General features: G+C 38.5%; 1 protein-coding gene across 1 annotated transcript in view; it reads right to left on the bottom strand.

The window, feature by feature from the left end:
* Window positions 1-21,629, bottom strand: part of ZPBP (zona pellucida binding protein) — a 157,727-nt gene that overhangs the window by 46,078 nt on the left and 90,020 nt on the right. The window lies entirely within an intron of this gene.

Below are 21,629 nucleotides of genomic sequence, written 5' to 3'. Positions count from 1 at the left end.
ATCTGTTCTACTCTTTTCACAAAGAAAAATTAGGCTTAAAAACAAGAGGAAATACTAGAAATATATTGAAGTTTCTAGCTCTGTGTTCCACAAATTAAACTTATAAAATAATTAAGGCATCACTCTGATCTATAATTAATTACTTTTTTTCTTACAATAATTATTCTATTCTAACTTAAGGTAAGGTACTTTTTACATGGTGAAGTTGAACAGTTTATTTTAACTGCCAAAGTCTGCTCCACTGACCATGCAAAGTTAGGTAATAAATAAAGGTGACTGAAAAGGTTTTAATATTTGCTGTTGGTTAGTCCAGCAAGCCTAGAAAGCAATAACTACTTAAAATTATAAGACTTTAAAATAGGCAACAAACACCATACATACAAGATCAAAGTCTAATTGGAGCTCCAATATCCATTAAGGTAAAACTAATACTCAACAGGTGGATATTATACTAATAAGTTAAAGTCCTTTGGAAACTTTTGGTTAACACTTATATTTGGGGATCTCTATGAAAAATACTTAGAGTTATCCAATGGGGATGGATTAAGAAACAAAAAAAGGAGATGGGAGCTTAAGGGTGTCTTGCATCACATGGAAAGAATTCTGAATTTGCATAGAAAAAACTGATGATCTTGGAATTCAGAGAGCAAACAAGGAGGAGGTAGCCAAGGTTTGAAGGAGGCTGTCCCAGGGCAGTACTACAGAAACAATCACGACACAAAGTTGTCCCTTTCATAGAAGGAATACCTTTACATGGATAATATACACTCATATCAGTGAATTAGGTACAGAACTATGAAATAAAGCTCAGTTTCAAAACAGAACCAAAGGGAAGAAGGAAGAAAGTAAAGGGTTACATAAGGTTGAATTTTATGCAAGTTGGAATCCATTCCTAAGAGGCACAATAAATCAATCCCAGAATTTCAGAAAATTTAACTTTGCAAAGCAGAGACTACTTCAATCCTGAAAGACAAAAGAATCCACTCTTTACTCTGTAATGTCACTGAAGTGGTAGCTGTTTCACAAGAATTCAGACTTTCACTAGAAAACTAGGTTCTTTAGAAGAAAGATTAAAGACAAATTATAATTTATGTTTTTAAATTATCAGAGACTTAACTGTCATACTAAGTTTTTTAAGTAGTATATTTTTATTTGAAATAAGCACAGATAAGACAGGGAGTGGGAGGATAGAAATGACATTTAAAAATACAGGAAAAACATTTCCATCTATATGGTATACTGGATATCCTGAAAAGACCTCCTACTGAAAATCACCTAAATGAACATAACAGAACAAAGATGTTGTGTGGCTGTAGTTCAACACCAAGGGAGAAAGAGACAAGAAAGGCAGAAAGCAAGATAGGATGACAGAGAGAGAGAGAGAGGCTAAAAATGAAGAGAAAACTACAAACCTAATAGCAGCTGAGTCCCAAGTGTATTTCACGACAATCTGAGTATTCCAGAGTTACTTTATCAGCTTAAAGGGATGAGAAAAAAAGCATTAAAAAAAATGATCTAAAAACAAAAAAAAAAGAGTAAGACTCTTAAGTGAAACTGGACCAGGAAAAAAAATCAATTGCAAAAGGGAAATAACAAGAAATCTTCACTATCAGATATCAAAGCTGTAGTAGGGAAGGGGAGTTAGGAAGATGGAGTGGAAGGATAGAGGAGTCATCCTTAAATGAATTCCTGCACAGTGGTTTGCTTTCAACTGGGTTTGGGTTTTTATTGCATTTTCTGTGTCATAAAAGATCCTCCAAGCCAGAATTAACATAAAATTTGGCTTTGAGAACAACTCTGGAACATAAGGCAAAAAAAAAAAAAAAAAAGAAACTCTACAGAAACACACCCACAACCTAGGCCAAAGGGGGCCATCTACTGATACACATTACTTCATCAACCAGAATTATGAGGCATAGGATGAAATGAGAAACAAGAGAAGAGACAACAAACTGCCAAATTAAGCCATCAAGCAATTAACGTAATGGAATTTCAGTTAACTAAAACAAAAAATGACACAAAGTGTATTTTAAAATAAAGACATAAAAATCGTATGAAAACATGAGGAAGAGAACATATACCATTAAGAAAAAAATATATATTTGAAAAACAACCAATTTAAACACCAAATGATGGATGGAGTGAAAAATCGAGTTAAATTAACAACTCAAAGGATAGACTGAATATCAGATTAGGTCCACTGGCCAGAAGAAGGAAACACAATAAATATCTGAAGAAGTTATTCAGAATGCAGAGCATAAAGGAAGAAGAAAGTAAGATAGTGTAAGAGATGGAAAAATCAATGAGATCATCTAAAACATACTAAACAGAGAGACAGAGATACAAGAAGGAAAGATAAGTAGAGAGAAATGGATACAATCCTGGGTAAATCTAAATAGACATTGACATTCTGAAGTATCTTTAATAAGTAGAGAAATTTTTGAAAAAAGTAATCTGGAAAACCATGAGAGATAAATGCAGGTCATAAAACTTAAAGGACTATAAATCCCCTGAAATTTTTTGAAAAGTACAATAAACTAAATGACTTTTGTTTCTGCTATCTGGAATATAAGTTAAAATTTGAGGCAAACACACAAAAAGAGTAACAAAAAAGTATAATATTCATAAAACAGAAAAAATCCATTGAAAATCTTTAATCGAAAAAGATAGAGAAGGCACAACACTGGAAGAATAGAAAATCAGGGTAAATGATATGTAATGAAATGATAAAAACTAATCCACTTGCAACAGTAGTGTGACTTGAAAATAACAAAATAATGAACAAGGCAGAGCTATAAAGTGGAATCGTTTTTATAAAGTACAGAATCAGAGGCTCGGAGTCAAGATGGCGGCGTGAGTAGAGCAGCGGAAATCTCCTCCCAAAACCACATATACCTATTAAAATAGAACAAAGACAACTATTCCTAGAATAAAGACCAGAGGACACAGGACAACATCCAGACCACATCCACACCTGCGAGAACCCAGTACCTCGTAAAGGGCGTAAGATACAAGCCCCGGCCTGGCGGAACCCGAGCGCCCCTTCCCCCAGCTCCCGGCAAGAGAAGAGTAGGCAGAGCGGGAGGGAGACGGAGCCCAGAACTGCTGAACACCTAGCCCCAGCCATCCGGGCCAGAGCGCAGACACAGTGCGTGCACGGGGCCCTGGATACTACGGAAACACGGCAGCAAGAACAGTGAGCGGGTACTGGAGGCCTGGTGCCGGAGGACATAAGAAAAGTGAGCGGAGTTTTTTTGGTTTTTTTTTTTCTGTTTGTTTTGGCGAGCGCTTTTTGGAAGTCTTAAAAGGATAGGGACCCCAATACTAGGAAAACAGGGCAGCAAGACCAGTGTGCAGATGTCTGAGGCTGGCGCCGGAGAATAAAAACGAATGAGCGGCCATTTAAAAATTTTTTTTAATTAAAAAAAATTTTTTTTTTTTGTGGTCGTTGTTTTGTTTTGGTGGGTGCTTTCTGGAAGTCTTAAAGAGGCAGGGTGGGACACTTAATCCAGACGTAGGGAATCTGGAGATCTCTGCGCACCCTAATCCCCTGGGCTGCAGGGAGCACAGAGCCCCCTTACGGAGATAAATAGCCTCCCCGCGCTCCCCCTCCAACGCGACTCCACCACCTTGGAGCCGCTGCCAGAGCCAGGCCACGCCAACAGCAACAGCGGAGATAAACTCCAAGGCAGCAAGGCGGGAAGCAGAAGCCCTGTCTGCACGCAGCTACCCAGCACAAGCCAATAGAGGTTGCTGTTCTCCCAGGACAGGAGGGCCACAAACCAACAAGAAGGGAAGTTCTTCCAGCCGTCACTCGTCCCAGCTCTGCAAACTATTCCTATCACCATGAAAAGGGAAAACTACAGGCAGACAAAGATCACAGAGACAACACCAGAGAAGGAGACAGACCTAACCAGTCTTCCTGACAAAGAATTCAAAATAAAAATCATTAAAATGCTGAAAGAGATGCAGAGAAATACGCAAGAGATATGGGAAGAAGTCCGGAGGGAGATCACAGATGCCAGAAAGGAGATTACAGAAATGAAACAAACTCTGGAAGGGTTTATAAGCAGAATGGATAGGATGCAAGAGGCCAAAGACAGAATTGAAACCAGAGAACAGGAATTCATAGAAGCAGAAATAAAGAGAGATAAAAGGATCCACAGGAATGAAACAATATTAAGAGAACTGTGTGACCAATCCAAAAGGAACAATATCCACATTATAGGGGTACCAGAAGAAGAAGAGAGAGGAAAAGGGATGGAAAGTATCTTGGAAGAAATAATTGCTGAAAACTTTCCCAAACTGGGGGAGGAAATAATCGAACAGACCACGGAAATACACAGAACCCTCAACAGAAAGGATCCAATAAAGACAACACAAAGACACATAATAATTAAAATGGCAAAGATCAAGGACAAGGAAAGAGTTTTAAAGGCAGCTAGAGAGAAAAAGGTCACCTATAAAGGAAAACTCATCAGGCTAACATCACACTTCCCGACAGAAACCCTACAGGCCAGAAGAGAATGACATGATATATATAATGCAATCAAACAGAAGGGCCTTGAACCAAGGATACTGTATCCAGCACGACTATCATTCAAATATGATGGTGGGATTAAACAATTCCCAGACAAACAAAAGCTGAGGGAATTTGCTTCCCACAAACCACCTCTACAGGACATCTTACAGGAACCGCTCTAGATGGGAGCACTCCTAGAAAGAGCACAGAACAAAACACCAAACATAAGAAGAATGGAGGAGGAGGAATAAGAAGGGAGAGAAGAAAAGAATCTCCAGACAGTGTATATAACAGCTCAATAAGTGAGCTAAGTTAGGCAGTAAGATACTAAAGAGGCTAACCTTGAACCTTTGGTAACAACGAATTTAATGCCTGCAATGGCAATAAGTACATATCTTTCAATAGTCACCCTAAATGTTAATGGACTGAATGCACCAATCAAAAGACACAGAGTAATAGAATGGATAAAAAAGCAAGACCCATCTATATGCTGCTTACAAGAAACTCACCTCAAACCCAAAGACATGTACAGACTAAAAGTCAAGGCATGGAAAAACATATTTCAAGCAAACAACAGCGAGAAGACAGAAGGGGTTGCAGTACTAATATAAGACAAAATAGACTTCAAAACAAAGAAAGTAACAAGAGATAAAGAAGGACACTACATAATGATAAAGGGCTCAGTCCAACAAGAGGATATAACCATTCTAAAAATATATGCACCCAACACAGGAGCACCAGCATATGTGAAACAAATACTAACAGAACTAAAGGGGGAAATAGACTGCAATGCATTCATTCCAGAAGACTTCAACACACCACTCACCCCAAAGGATAGTTCCACCAGGCAGAAAATAAGAAAGGACATGGAAGCACTGAACAACACAGTGGAGCAGACGGACCTAATAGACATCTGCAGAACTCTACATTCAAAAGCAACAAGATACACATTCCTCTCAAGTGCACATAGAACATTCTCCAGAATAGATCACATGCTAGGCCATAAAAAGAGCCTCAGAAAATTCCAAAAGATTGAAATCCTACCAACCAACTTTTCAGACCACAAAGGCATAAAACTAGAAATGAACTGTACAAAGAAAGCAAACAGGCTCACAAACACATGGAGGCTTAACAACACGCTCCTAAATAATCAATGGATAAATGATCAACTCAAAATGGAGATCCAGCAATATACGGAAACAAAAGACAACAACAATACCATGCCCCAACTTCTTTGGGACACAGCAAAAGCAGTCTTAAGAGGAAAGTATATAGCAATCCAAGCATATTTAAAAAAGGAAGAACAATCCCAAATGAATGGTCTAATGTCAAAATTACCAAAATTGGAAAAATAAGAACAAATGAGGCCTAAGGTCAGCAGAAGGAGGGACATAATAAAGATCAGAAAAAAAAATTTTAAAAATTGAGAAGAATAAAACAACAGCAAAAATCAATGAAACCAAGAGCTGGTTCTTCGAGAAAATAAACATAATAGATAAGCCTCCAGCAAGACTTACTAAGAGGAAAAGAGAGTCAACACAAATCAACAGTATCAGAAACGAGAAAGGAAAAATCACGACGGACCCAACAAAAATACAAAGAATTATTAAAGAGTACTATGAAAACCTATATGCTAACAAGCTGGGAAACCTAGGAGAAATGGACAACTTTCTAGAAAAATACAACCTTCCAAGACTGACCCAGAAAGAAACAGAAAATCTAAACAGACCAATTACCAGCAACGAAATTGAAGCGATAATCAAAAAACTACCAAAGAACAAAACCCCTGGGCCAGATGGATTTACCTCGGATTTTATCAGATATACAGGGAAGACATAGTACCCATTCTCCTTAAAGTTTTCCAAAAAATAGAGGAGGAGGGGACACTCCCAAATTCGTTCTATTAAGATAACATCACCCTAATACCAAAACCAGGAAAAGACCCAACCAGAAAAGAAAACTACAGACCAATATCCCTGATGAACATAGATGCAAAAATACTCAACAAAATATTAGCAAACCGAATTAAAAAATACACCAAAAGGATCATACACCATGACCAAGTGGGATTCATCCCACGGATGAAAGGATGGTACAACATTCGAAAGTCCATCAACATCATCCACCACATAAACAAAAAGAAAAAGAAAAACCACATGATCATCTCCATAGATGCTGAAAAAGCATTTGACAAAGTTCAACATCCATTCATAATAAAAACTCTCATCAAAATGGGAATAGAGGGCAAGTACCTCAACATAATAAAGGCCACCTACGATAAACCCAAGCCAACAATATATTGAACAGCGAGAAGCTGAAAGCATTTCCTCTGAGATCGGGAACTAGAAAGGGATGCCCACTCTCCCCACTGTTATTTAACATAGTACTGGAGGTCCTAGCCACGGCAATCAGACAAAACAAAAAAATAGAAGGAATCCAGATTGGTAAAGAAGAAGTTAAACTGTCACTATTTGCATATAACATGATACTGTACATAAAACACCCTAAAGACTCCACCCCAAAACTACTAGAACTGATATCGGAATACAGCAAAGTTGCAGGATACAAAATCAACACACAGAAATCTGTGGCTTTCCTACACTAACAATGAACCAACAGAAAGAGAAATCAGGAAAACAACTCCATTCACAATTGCATCAGAAAAATAAAATACCTAGGAATATACCTAACCATGGAAGTGAAAGACTTATACTCTGAAAACTACAAGTCACTCTCAAGAGAAATTAAAGGGGACACTAACAGATGGAAACTCATCCCATGCTCGTGGCTAGGAAGAATTAATATGGTCAAAATGGCCATCCTGCCCAAAGCAATATACAGATATGATGCAATCCCTATGAAACTACCAGCAACATTCTTCAATGAACTGGAACAAATAATTCAAAAATTCATATGGAAACACCAAAGATCCTGAAGAGCCAAAGCAATCCTGAGAAAGAAGAATAAAGTAGGGGGGATCTCACTCCCCAACTTCAAGCTCTACAATAAAGCCATAGTAATCAAGACAATTTGGTACTGGCACAAGAACAGAGCCACAGACCAATGGAACAGACTAGACAATCCAGACATTAACCCAGACATATATGGTCAATTAATATTTGACAAAGGAGCCATGGACATACAATGGTGAAATGACAGTCTCTTCAACAGATGGTGCTGGCAAAACTGGACAGCTACATGTAGGAGAATGAAACTGGACCATTGTCTAACCCCATATACAAAAGTAAACTCAAAATGGATCAAAGGCCTGAATGTAAGTCACGAAACCGTTAAACTCTTGGAAGAAAACATAGGCAAAAACCTCTTAGACATAAACATGAGTGACCTCTTCGTGAACATACCTCCACGGGCAAGGAAAACAACAGCAAAAATGAACAAGTGGGACTATATTAAGCTGAAAAGCTTCTGTACAGCAAAAGACACCATCAATAGAACAGAAAGTAACCCTACAGTATGGGAGAATATATTTGAAAATGACACATCCGATAAAGGCTTGACGTCCAGAATATATAAAGAGCTCACACGCCTCAACAAACAAAAAACAAATAACACAATTAACAAATGGGCAGAGGAACTGAACAGACAGTTCTCCAAAACAGAAATACAGATGGCCAACAGACACATGAAAAGATGCTCCACATCGCTAATTATCAGATAAATGCAAATTTAAACTACAATGAGGTATCACCTCACACCAGTAAGGATGGCTGCCATCCAAAAGTCAAACAACAACAAATGTTGGCAAGGCTGTGGAGAATGGGGAACCCTCCTACACTGCTGGTGGGAATGTAAATTAGTTTAACCATTGTGGACAGCAGTATGGAGGTACATCAAAATGCTCAAAACAGACTTACCATTTGTCCCAGGAATTGCACTCCTAGGAATTTACCCTAAGAATGCAGCAATCAAGTTTGAGAAAGACCAATGCACCCCTATGTTTATCGCAGCACTATTTACAATAGCCAAGAATTGGAAGCAACCTAAATGTCCATCGATAGATGAATGGATAAAGAAGATGTGGTACATGTACACAATGGAATACTACTCAGCCATAAGAAAAGGGCAAATCCTACCATTTGCAGCAACATGGATGGAGCTGGAGGGTATTATGCTCAGTGAAATAAGCTAAGCAGAGAAAGAGAAATATAAATGATTTCACTCATCTGTGGAATATAACTACAAAGAAAAAACTGAAGGAACAAAACAGCAGCAGAATCACAGAACTTAAGAATGGACTAACAGGTACCAAAGGGAAAGGGACTGGGGAGGATGGGTGGGTACGGATAGATAAGAGGGGGGAAGAAGAAGAGGGGTATTAAGACTAGCATGCATAGGGGGGGAGAAAGGGGAGGGCTGTACAACACAGAGATTTCAAGTAGTGATTCTACAACATTTTGCTATGCTGATGGACAGTGACTGTAAAGGGGTTTATAGAGGGGACCTGGTATAGGGGAGAGTCTAGTAAACATAATATTCGTCATGTAAGTGTAGATTAATGATATCAAAAAAAAAAAAAGGCAGTTCCTGTGTGGTGACCTCTAATGAGTTCTACAGAAGTGTATAAAGGGCATATAAAAGTGTAGGCAAAGGGTCTGTTTGTGTTTATACAGAGGATCAAAGTGTAATTTGGCTACCCCGAAAATGAACTAAGATACGATATGAAAAAGAACTTCCAACATCAGCACTCTCTGGAAGACTCATGCCAGAAGATGATCATCAAAAAACCCCAACAAAGATCCATGCACTGCTACAGGTGTAGATGCACTCATCCCACCAGTTCCTGGACTTGCCATGGGAATGAGGAAGGAGATATCTAAGCTGGCCTGTGCATACAGTAAAACAACAAATTTGACTGGATCTATACTGTTGGAACTCAACCAAGAATTAGGAGAAGTGCAAATTGTAGCGCTCCAAAATCTTACAACTACAGACTATTTACTGTTAAAAGAACATATGGGATGTGAACAGTCCCCAGGAATGGTTTGTTTTAATTTGTCTGATTTCTCTCAGACTGTTCAAGTTCAGTTGGACAATATCCACCATATCATAGATAAGTTTTCACAAATGCCTAAGGTGCCTAACTGGTTTTCTTGGTTTCACTGGAGATGGCTGGTAATTACAGGTATGCTTTGGTTATGTAACTATACTCCTATTATGTTAATGTGTGTGCACAATTTAAGTATTAGTTTAAAACCTATACATGCTGAAGCTACTCTACAAGAAGATATGTCAAAGAAATAATCAATCTTCCCATGTTTTCTTCTGCCTGCTACTTCTATAGCTTTTCTTCTTCCTTCCTAGTTACAACCCTTAAATAGAATTCGTGCCTCATATAAAATTTACTGAGTATCATAATTCTTCCAAGTGGTAAATATACCTCAAGACAAATGCTGGGCATAGAAGCCACAGGGCATAAATATGCAAAGAAATAAAAAGCTAACCATTTCAAACAATAAGGCTTCTCTCTCACTTACCAACTTTACATTTCCCTGTATGGCCCCGGACGATGACTGGTTAGCCAGAGACGGGTAAGATTCCTCAAGGGAGGAACAACCTAAGACAGGCACAGTCGCAGGGGGGTCATCAGTCATCAGGTGAGAAATTGGGGATCAACAGAGGTGAGGCTTAGAACCTCACCCCCCCCCCGTTCTGAGAGAAATCTTCTGCATACGTGGATGTTTTATTGCCCTTGTCTAGCTTGGATTAACACATAGTCTACAGGCACACACCTGATCATCTACATTTGCTCTCTTACAACTCTAAACTATGTTTTCTACCTTTATCTTGTATCTACCTACCACTTCAGCATTTTATTAAAAATAATAATAATAAAGAGAGATATGTGGTATCCACATATAAATCAAGTATAAAAATCAAATGAGTATTCATATTTGAACTGTTTATAGTTCATAATGCATGAGGAAAACCGAATGTTTCTGTGATGACTGCCCTTGTACTGTTCAACATGTATCTTATTCACTATGTAAGAATTTGTTCTTCATGTAAGAACTTGTTCGTTATGCTTCAGAAGATTGGAGACTGACGAAAATTAGGCTTGGGGTGGATTGATGATTGTGCATGGAGCATTGACTCCCCTATACAGAATTTTATTGTTGTTAACAACCATTTGATCAATAAATATGAGAGATGCCCTCACAAAAAAAAAAAAGTACACACTTCCAATTGTACAATAAATAAGTAACCGGGATGTAATGTATAGTATAAGGAATATAGTCAAAATATTATAACAACTTGGTATGGTGATAGCTGGTACCTAGAATTATCATGTATATAAATGTTGAATCACTGTGTTGTACACCTGAAACTAATGTAATACTGTGTGTCAACTACCCTTCAATAAAAAATAATTATCTTCAAAAAAAAAAGGGTACAGAATCAAAGGATATCAGAATAAAAGGAAAAGAGCTACAAGGAATAGAGTGGACAAATAGAAAAAAAGGGAAAAATGGTGGATCTAAATCCAAATGTACTCAAAATTATATGCAATTGGTCAGTGTTCCAATTAAAAGGCAGAGATTGTTAACTGGATTGAGAACAAGACCAAAAAATTTGAAGTCAGCAAGATGGCAGAATAGGAGGTTCCAGTTTTCACCCTGCACAGAAACACTGATTTGACAACCATCCAAGGATGAAAATACATTCTAAGAACTCTTGAGTACAGCAGAAATGTTCCAGAATCCAATGGACACCAAAATCTAAGATTAAATACATTGGACATGGTAGACAGAGCAGTTTCACCTAGATCACCTAACCACTTCAGAGAAGCAAAACTGAGCACCTAGAAAGATTCCCTCTGGATGACAACTTCTTCTGTGGGGGAAAGAGAATGCAAAGTGAAGGTCTGGTTTCCTCAGCCTTTCGTGGCATTGTCCTTGTCCTAGAGACCTACTTCTGGAGGCCTGCTTCCTTCTGGCCACACCCAAAACACGAGAGAAATCATCACAGCTGGATCATCTAGGGAAAGCTAAGAACAGAGTAAAGGGATTGGGTCTCATGGCAACGAGCATTATGTGCTACTGCAGCTGAGACTCCATGCACCCAGACAGATGGCACACAGATAGGAGCAACCAAAATGGAATTCAACAACCAGTTTAATATTGCAAAATTTGTAGAAGGTACACAACCTGGAGACTGCTACTGCAGGAGAGAGAGAAATGAGCTTATAAATCAATACCTGGAATATCAGTACATTGCAATAGGGAAAAGAGAAAGATGACCTTTGGGGCACTCTGAATGACTCTACAAGGTACAGAAAGAGAGCAAAATCCTAAAACATCCCCTTTAGGAGGAAGGGAGAGAAGTGGAGCCTGCACACAAAGCCCTGGCACAGCCCTAGGGAAAAGGCATGGGTTGCTCTTAGCATCTGATGTGGCTGTCAGCATCCAACATGGCTCTGTGGAATTGAAAGAAAGAATACAATTCTAAAACATTACTCCAGGAGGGAGTGAGAAGAGTTGAGGAGGTGCATCCACTGAAAAGGTTTGAGAGACCCTCAGGCTCTCTAGTCTGGCAGAGTCAGACCATGAAGTCTAGAAGAGGTGACTATTTTTTTCAATGTGAAGATACCAATGCAAGGCTATCAGGATTACAAAGAATCAGGGAAACATGACACCATAAATGAGTAAAAAAAAGAGCTCCAATAAGCAGCTACAAAGACTTTTGTAGAAAAGTGGATTTTATCAATACTGATACCTCTTACTTGTGATACTGTAGTGTATCAACATGTTTGCAAAATGTCACCACTGGTGGAGAGTGGGCAAAGTCTTACAACTGTATGTTCATCTAAAATTTTCTCCAAAATTTTTATATTAAAAAAGATGTCAAAATGACTGATGAATCAATGTTCCTTTATAATAGTTGCATAAGGTTAAGATCATGGACACAAAATCTATCGCACACATCTCATGGAGTAATGACATTTAGGCCCTATCTTTGAATCAAGCAGTTTTGTGGCTGCTTTGACCAACACACTGCAACAGACAGGATGCTGAATGATTCACTGAGTTATGTCAGAATAAGCCTTACAGTAGATGCCTTAGCTTCTTGGAATGCTCTCTCCCAAGGCTCTCTCACAGATATGACACTCTCAGAAACAAACCATCAGGATGTAAGAAGTTCAGGCCACATGTATTTTGAAAATGGAAACCAGATGACATAGAATAGAAAGAGTAGGAAAGAATAAAAGACGAATTATGATTTTAATTGCCCACACATTGATGAAAAACAAAATTATAGATTCAATAACCACACATCAATCTCAAGCAGAATACATATAAATAAGACCACACTGAATCACACAGTAATCAAATTGCTGAAAACAAAAGCTAAACAAAAATTCTTAAAAGCAGGCACAAAAAATAAGAACACATTACATACAGAAAACAACAATTTTAGAATAATGGGCTTTTTTTAACAGAAGCAAGATGAAAGTGAATTTTGAAAAACAACATATGAAACCAGAATTCCCTAACCAGTGAAATATATATAACCAACCCTGAATACCCCTGTAGACAGCAGGACAGACCACCTACAACTGGTGAAGACGAGAAGAGCACATTGAGAAGTGTAAAGATGCCGAGCCAAACCCTTCCTCCATTCCAGCCCAAAAGCTAGAGGAAGAGGAATGGAGTGGGGAGGGGATAAATACTCATGAATTCCAGGACACCTGGCCCTGGAGATCTACCAAGGAATCCGAGTTGGGATTGGATTGGCTTTCATCATAATTAATGGGGCTGGACATCAGGGAGAGTTGGAGTACTGTGGGGGGCCAAGATTCCTGTTGCTTGTAGAGGACTGGAACACTGTACCTGTCATGTGAGATCCAACACAGAGATATAGAGATGGCAGCTTGAAAGATCTGCCAGCCTCAGAAATTGTGCCAGAGAGGTTCGGGTCAGAGGGAGTTCTTTCTGGAGCTGAAAGGGCAGATGGATGACACTTTCCCAGCCCTTCCTGAGCCCAACTTGCCAAAGGCTTGTGGGAACTAGCTCTGAAACTCTCTAGGCTCAGCTCCAGCATTCCCTTGCATACCAGCCCTACCTGGCAAGCTCGTCCCAGCAGCAGTCCATCAGTGCTGGCAGGCAAAGGCCTAACACTTTCCTGGCCCTCCTTCAGCTCAACTGGTCAGACACTTGCAGGGGCCAGCTCTGAAACTCTCCACCTGCCCTGCTGGCTCAGCAGCATGGTAATGTTCTACTGCACAACTTCCTGGCATGCTCGGCCCAGCAGCAATTAGCCATTACTGACTGACAGACAGAGGGTGGACTGCCTACAACAAATCCCAACAGAAGCACCTCAACTCAAACAAAGGTTGCACAGAGGCTAGGTATGGAGATCAGCCATTGCTAGCAGACAGGCAGAAAGATGAGTCCTGCCCACAGCCCACCAACAGCAACTGTGGCTCAACCACAACAGAGAGCCAGGATACAGTGAGAAGAGGGTTTTGAGTTTCTGAGTACAACAGGGTGCTTAATACATAAAGCCACTATTTGCAAGACCAAGAGGCATTGCTGATCTGTTCAATACAAAGAAACACAGAGACACAGACAAAATAAGGAGGCAAAGGAATATGTTCCAAACAAAATAATAAAATAACACCAGAAAAATTGCTAAATTAAACATATATAAGCATTTTTTATGGTAAAGAATTCAAAGTAATAATCACAAAGATGCTTACTGAAAGGGGAAAATCAATTCAGGACCTCAAGGAGAATTTCAACATAGAAAAAATTTAAAAGAGCCATTCAGAGTTGAATAATACAACTGAAATAACAAATATAACAGAGAAAAATAACAGGCTGCAGGAGGAAGATAAATGGATCAGCAAGATGGACGATAGAGAAGTACAGAGTAACCAAGATGAGGTACAGAGAAAAGGAAATCTGTAAAAATGAGAGGATGCTAAGAGAACTCTAAGACAATGGCAAATGAAACAATATTTGCATTAGGGTCCCAGGAGGAGAAGAGAAAGACAAGGCAGAAAGTATATTTGAAGAAATAATAGCTGAAAATATCCCCAATCTGGGGAAGGAAATAGACATCCAGGTCCTAGAAGCACACTTAAGAAGATGAATACCAGGACTACAACACAAGACACATAGTAATTAAAACAGCAAAGATTAAAGATAATGAGAGAATCTTAAATACAGCAAGAGAAAGGCAGTTACCTGTAAGGGAAATTCTGTAAGGCTCCCAGCAGATTTCTCAGCAGAAACTTTACAAGCCAGAAGGGAGTATCATCAAATATTTAAAGTACTGCAAGGAAAAAGTATACAATGAAGAATTCTCTACCCAGCAAGAGTATCATTTAGAATTGAAGGTGAGATTAAAAGTTCCCCAAAATATACAAAGGGTAAAAGAATTCACCACCACTAAACTGGGCTTACAAGATATGTTAAAAGGACTTCTTTAGATGGAAATGTTCTTAAGTCTAAATATTGTTCATTGGTGAAAATAAACCTATAGTAAATGTACTACACCAATCACTTACAAAGCAAGCATCAAGTTCAAAGAACAAAAGTAGCAAAATCAACTATACACAAAATTACTCAAAGATACATAAAAGATGTATGACATTGTATACATAAAATGTGGAAGAGGAAAGAGAACTGAAAGATAACACAGAATGTGTTCAAAATCAAGCAAACATCAACTTACTATGTACTGTCACATATTCAGGAAACTATGTATTCATCTCATAGGAACAATAAACCTAAAGACATAATAGATACACAAAAAAATTTTTTAAAGGAAATTCAAGCATAATACTAAATAAAACTATCAAATTGCAAGAGAAGAGTATAAGAGAGGAAGAAAGGAACAGATATGAAAACAATAAAATGGTAATAATTACATGCCTATTTTAATGTACAGGGACTAAACAATCCAATCAGAAAACAGTATACCTGAGAGGGTAGTAAAAGAAGAGCCATCTATATACTCCCTACAAGAAACTCACTTCAGACCTAAAGACAGACACAGACTGAAAGTGAAGGGATAGAAAAAGATATTTCACACAAATAAAACACAGGAAAAACCAGGATTAACCATACTTACATCAGACAAAATAGACTTCAAAACAAAGAAAGTAACAAGAGACAAAGAATATTACATAATTATAAGGGATCAGTCAAACAACAGGATATACAAATTGTAAATATCTATGCACCCAACATAGGAGCACCTAAATAAACAAAATATAAACAGACCTAAAGGGAGAAACTGACAGCAATAAAACAATAGTAGAGAATTTTAACATTTGACATACATCAATGAATAGATAATCCAGACAGAAAATAAAGAATCAGTGGAAATGTATGACATATTAAACCAGATGGATTTAACAGATACATATAGAACATACCACCCAAAAGCAGGAGAATACACATTTTTTTCCTGGTGCACATGGAAAGTTCTCCAGAAGAGATCACATATTAGGACATAAAAAATGCCTCAATAAATTAAAAGACATTGCAATTTTATCAAGCATATTTTCAGAATACAATGGTGTGAAATTATAAATGTACTTTATACATTTATAATAATAACAACATGAAGAAAACAGCAACCAAAAATCCTGAAACACATGGAGGTTTAAACAACATGCTTTTAAATAATCAGTGGATCGATGAACAAATCAAAGAGGAAATCAAACAATATATGGAGACAAATGAAACAGAAACATAACATTGCAAAGTATGTGATGAAGCAAGTGGTTCTGAGAGGGAATTACATAGCAAAACAGTACTACCTCAAGACACAAGAACAAGCCCAAATTGAAAAAGAGAACAAAGACTAAAGTTAGTAGAAGGAGAGAGATAATAATAAAGATCACAGCAGAAATAATGAAACAGAGAATAAGGAAATAATAGAAAAAAATCAGTGAAACCAATAGCTGGCTCTTCAAAAAGATAATCAAAATAGATAAAACACTAGTGACATTAAACAAAAAAAGAGAGAGGACACAAAATAATGAAAAAAGGAGAAGTTACAACTGACACCACAGAAATTCAATGAATTATAATTCTATTAAACATTATATGCCAACAAATTGAACGACCTAAAAGAAATGGACAAATTCCTAGCAACATAATCTTCCAACACTGACCCAGAAAGGAAAAAAAATTGGAAAATACTGATTACAAGTAGCAAAACTGTATTGGAAACTTCCAAAAAACTCCCAACAAACAAAAGTCCATTACTAAATGTCTTCACAGCTGAATTCTATCGAGCATTTAAAGAAGAGCTAATACCTACCCTTCTTAAGGATGCCAAAAAATATAAGACAGAATACTTCTACACATTTTACTAGATCAACATCACTCCAATACCCAAACCAGATAAAGACACTACAATAAAAGAAAATTATAGACCAATATTCTGGATGAACATAGATGCAAAAATCCTCAACAAAATACTAGCTAACTGGATTAAAAAATACCTCAAAAGGATCAGCCAACACAACCACATGGGATGTATTCCAGGGATGTAAAGATGGTACAATATTCATAAATCAAACAATGTGATACACCACATTAACAAAAGGAAGGATAAGAACTATATGATCATCTTAATAGATGTTGAAAAACCACTTGACAAAATTCAGCATCTGTTCATGATAAAAACTCTAAACAAAGAGTGAATAGAAAATAGGCCTCAACATAATAAAAGGCCATATATGACAAACCTACAGCTAACATACTCAATGATGAAAATCTGAAAGCTGTTTATCTAAGATCAGGAACAAGACAAGGATGCCCACTCTCACCACTTTAATTCAATATAGTACTGGAAGTCCTAGGGACAGCAATAAGACAAGAGCAATAAAAAAAAATCCAAATTGGTAAGGAATTGTCACTATTTGCAGATGACACGATATTATATATATATTAAAAAAACTAGATTCTCCTCCAAAAATCTATTAGAACTAATAAATGGATTTAGTAAGGTTGCAGGATACAAAATCAATAGAAATCAGCTGCATTCCTATATTCTAAAATAACAAACTAGCAGAAAGAGAAATCAGGAAAACAATTTCATTTACGATTGCATCAAAAGGAATGAAATAACTAGGAATAAACCTAACTAAGGAGGTCAAAATCCTGTATGCTGAAACTATGAGACACTGATAAAGGAAGCTGAAGAAGAAACAAATAAGTGGAAAGCTATCTCATGCTCATACATAAGAATTAATATTGTCAAAATGGCCATCCTTCCCAAAGAAATTTACAGATTCAATGCAATTCCCATTAAAAGAGCAAAGGCATTTTTTCAGTGAATTAGAGCAAATAACCTAAAATGTATAAGGAACCACAAAAAACCCTGAGGTGCCAAAGCAATCTTGAGAAAGAACAAAACTGCAATATCAGTCTCCCTGATTTCAAGATATGCTAGAAAGCTACAGTAATCAAAACTGTATATAGTACTGGTACAAGAACAAACACAGAGATCAATGGAACAAAACAGAAAGTCCAGAAATAAGCACACACACATAGGGTCAATTAATATATGACAAAGGTAGCAAGAATATACAACAGGGAAAAGCCAGTCTCTTCAACAAATGGTGCTGGGTAAACTGGGCAGGTACATGAAAGAAAATGTTTAACACCATACACAAAAGTAAACTCAAAATGGATCAAAGAATTCAATATAAGATATGTAGCCATAAAACTCTTATTTAAAAAATGCAGGCAGAACCAAGATGGCAGAGTGAGTAGGGCAGCAGAAATCTCCTCCCAAAAACATATATATTTTTGAAAATACAACAAATACAATTATTCCAAAAAAAGAGACCAGAAGATACAGGACAACATCCAAGCTACATCTACACCTATGAGAACCCAGCACCTCACAAAGGGGGTAAGATACAAGCTGCGAACCGGCGGGACCCGAGTGCCCCTCACCCCAGCTCCCGGCAGGAGGAGAGAAGTCAGAGCGGGGAGGGAGAGGGAGCCCAGGATTGCTAAACACCCAGCCCCAGCCACCCGCACCAGAGTGCAGACACACAGCGCATGAGGTGCTGGGTACTAGGGAAACGGGACAGAAAAACCTGCGAGTGGGTCCCTGCAGCTAGCGCACCTGGGACAAAGAAAAGTGAGTGCTTTTTGAAAGTTTTAAAGGGACAGGGACCCCACAGCTGGATGGAGGCATCCTGGGACACTTAGCCCAGCAGGTGGGAATACCAGGGAACTCTGGGCACCATAAGCCCTGGGAGGCAGTGAAGTTCAGAGGCCCCTCACAGAAATAAAGAGCCTCACGCCCATTCCCCATCCAGCGTGACTCCGCCACAGAGGCAGTGGCCATGCCCACAGCAACCAAGCGCAGAGCTTCCTTCACAGTGGCTGGGGAAGAATCAGACACCCCATCTGTGCACAGCTGCCCAGCACAGGCCACTAGAGGTTGCCGTTCTCCCAGGAGAGGAAGGCCACAAACTAGCAAGAAGGGACATTCTCCCAGCTGACACATGCATCAGCTCCCCACAACTACCTCTATTGCCATGAAAAGGCAGAAGAATTTGATACAGACCAGATTAACCCAGACAGTCTCTCCTGAAAAGGAATCTGGGGAGATACACCTAACCGATCTTTCTGAAAAAGAATTTAAAAGTAAGGTCATAAACATGCTGATGGACTTGAGAGAAATATGCAAGAGCTATGAAGACAGAGTACAGAAATAAAACAATCTCTGGAAGGATTTAATAGCAGAATGGATGAGGTGCAAGAGGCCATTGATGGATTAGAAACCAGAGAACAGGAACACATAGAAGCTGATGCAGAGAAAGATAAAAGGATCTCCAGGATTAAAACAACATTAAGAGAACTGTGTGACCAATCCAAAAGGAACAATATCGACATTATAGGGGTACCAGAAGAAGCAGACAGAGAAAAAGGGATAAAAAGTGTCTTTGAAGAAATAATTGCTGAAAACTTCCCCAAACTGAGGGAGGAAATGGTCACTCAGACTACAGAAATACACAGAACCCCCAACAGAAGGGACCCAAAGAGGACACCAAGACACATAATAATTAAAATGGCAAAGCTCAAGGACAAGGACAGAATTTTAAAGGCAGCTGGAGAGAAGAAAAAGGTCACCTACAAAGGAAAACCCATCAGGCTATCATCAGACTTCTCAACAGAAACCTTACAGGCCAGAAGAGAATGGCATGATATATTTAATGCAATGAAACAGAAGGGCATTGAACCAAGAATACCATATCCAGCACAATTATCATTTAAATATGAAGGAGGGATTAAACAATTCACAGACAAGCAAAAGTTGAGGGAATTTGCCTTCCACAAACCACCTCTACAGGGTATGTTAGAGGGCCTGCTCTAGATGGGAGCACTCCTAAGGCTAAGTAGATGTAACCAGAGAAAATAAAATCACAGCAAAGAAAGTAGACCAACCAGATACAAACTAAAGGTAAAAAATAAAATCAACTACTCACAAAAGCAGTCAAAGAAACACAAAAGAGCAGAGAATAAAACACCCAACATATAAAGAATGAAGGAGGAGGAATAAGAAGGGAGAGAAATAAAGAATCAACAGACAGTGTTTATAATAGCTCAATAAGTGAGTAGAGTTAGAAGGAAGATATTAAAGAAACTAAGCTTGAACCTTTGGTAACCACGAATCTAAAGCCTGTAATGGCAACAAATACACATCTTTCAATAATCACCCTAAATGTAAATGGACTGAATGCACCAATCAAAAGACACAGAATAAAAGAATGGATAAAAAAGCAAGACCCATCCATATGCTGTCTACAAGAGACTCACCTCAAACCCAAAGACATGCACAGACTAAAAGTCAAGGGATGGAAAAAGATATTTCATGCAAACAACAAGGAGAAAAAAGCAGGTGCTGCAGTACTAGTATCAGACAAAATAGACTTCAAAACAAAGAAAGTAACAAGAGATAAAGAAGGACATTACATAATGATAAGGGGGTCAGTCCAACAAGAGGATATAACCATTATAAATATATATGTACCCAAAACAGGAGCACCAGCATATGTGAAACAAATACTAACAGAATTAAAGGAGGAAATAGAATGCAATACACTCATTTTATGAGACTTCAACACACCACTCACTCCAAAGGATAGATCCACCAGACAGAAAATCAGTAAGGACACAGAGGCACTTAACAACACACTAGAACAGATGGACCTAATAGGCATCTATAGAACTCTACATCCAAAAGCAACAGGATACACATTCTTCTCAAGTGCACATGGAAAATTCTCCAGAATAGACCACATACTGGGCCACCAAAAGAGCCTCAGTAACATCAAAAAGATTGAAGTTCTACCAACCAACTTTTCAGACCACAAAGGTATAAAACTAGAAATAAATTGTACAAAGAAAGCAAAAAGGCTCACAAACACATGGAGACTTAACAACATGCTACTAAATAATCAATGGATCAATGATCAAATTAAAATAGAGATCAAGCAATATATGGAAACAAATGACAACAACAACAAAAAGCCCCAACTTCTGTGGGATGCAGTGAAAGCAATCTTAAGGAAAGTATATACCAATCCAGGCATATTTAAAGAAGAACAATCCCAAATGAATAGTCTAATGTCACAATAATCAAAATTGGAAAAAGAAGAACAAATAGGGCCTAAAGTTAGCAGAAGAAGGGACATCATAAAGATCAGAGAAGAAATAAATAAAATTGAGAGGGGGGCGGAAGATGTCGGCGTGAGTAGAGCAGTGGAAATCTCCTCCCAAAACCACATATATCTATGAAAATATAACAAAGACAACCCTTCCTAGAATAAAGACCAGAGGACACAGAACAATATCCAGACCACACCCGCACCTGAGAGAACCCAGCGCCTTGCAAAGGGGGTAAGATACAAGCCCCGGCCCGGCGGGAGCCGAGCGCCCATCCCCCCAACTCCCGGCGGGAGAAGAATAGGCAGAACAGGAGGGAGACGGAGCCCAGGGCTGACGAACACCCAGCCCCAGGCATCCGGGCCAGAGTGCAGACACAGTACGTGTGCAGGGGGCCCTGGATACTAGGAAAACAGGGCAGCAAGAACAGTGAGCGGGCA

Source organism: Manis pentadactyla, chromosome 7 (assembly GCF_030020395.1).
Source record: "Manis pentadactyla isolate mManPen7 chromosome 7, mManPen7.hap1, whole genome shotgun sequence".
In the NCBI taxonomy this organism is placed as follows: Eukaryota; Metazoa; Chordata; class Mammalia; order Pholidota; family Manidae; genus Manis; species Manis pentadactyla.
The sequence above is the reverse complement of the archived record's forward strand: the minus strand, read 5'-3'. Positions and strand labels throughout refer to the sequence as shown.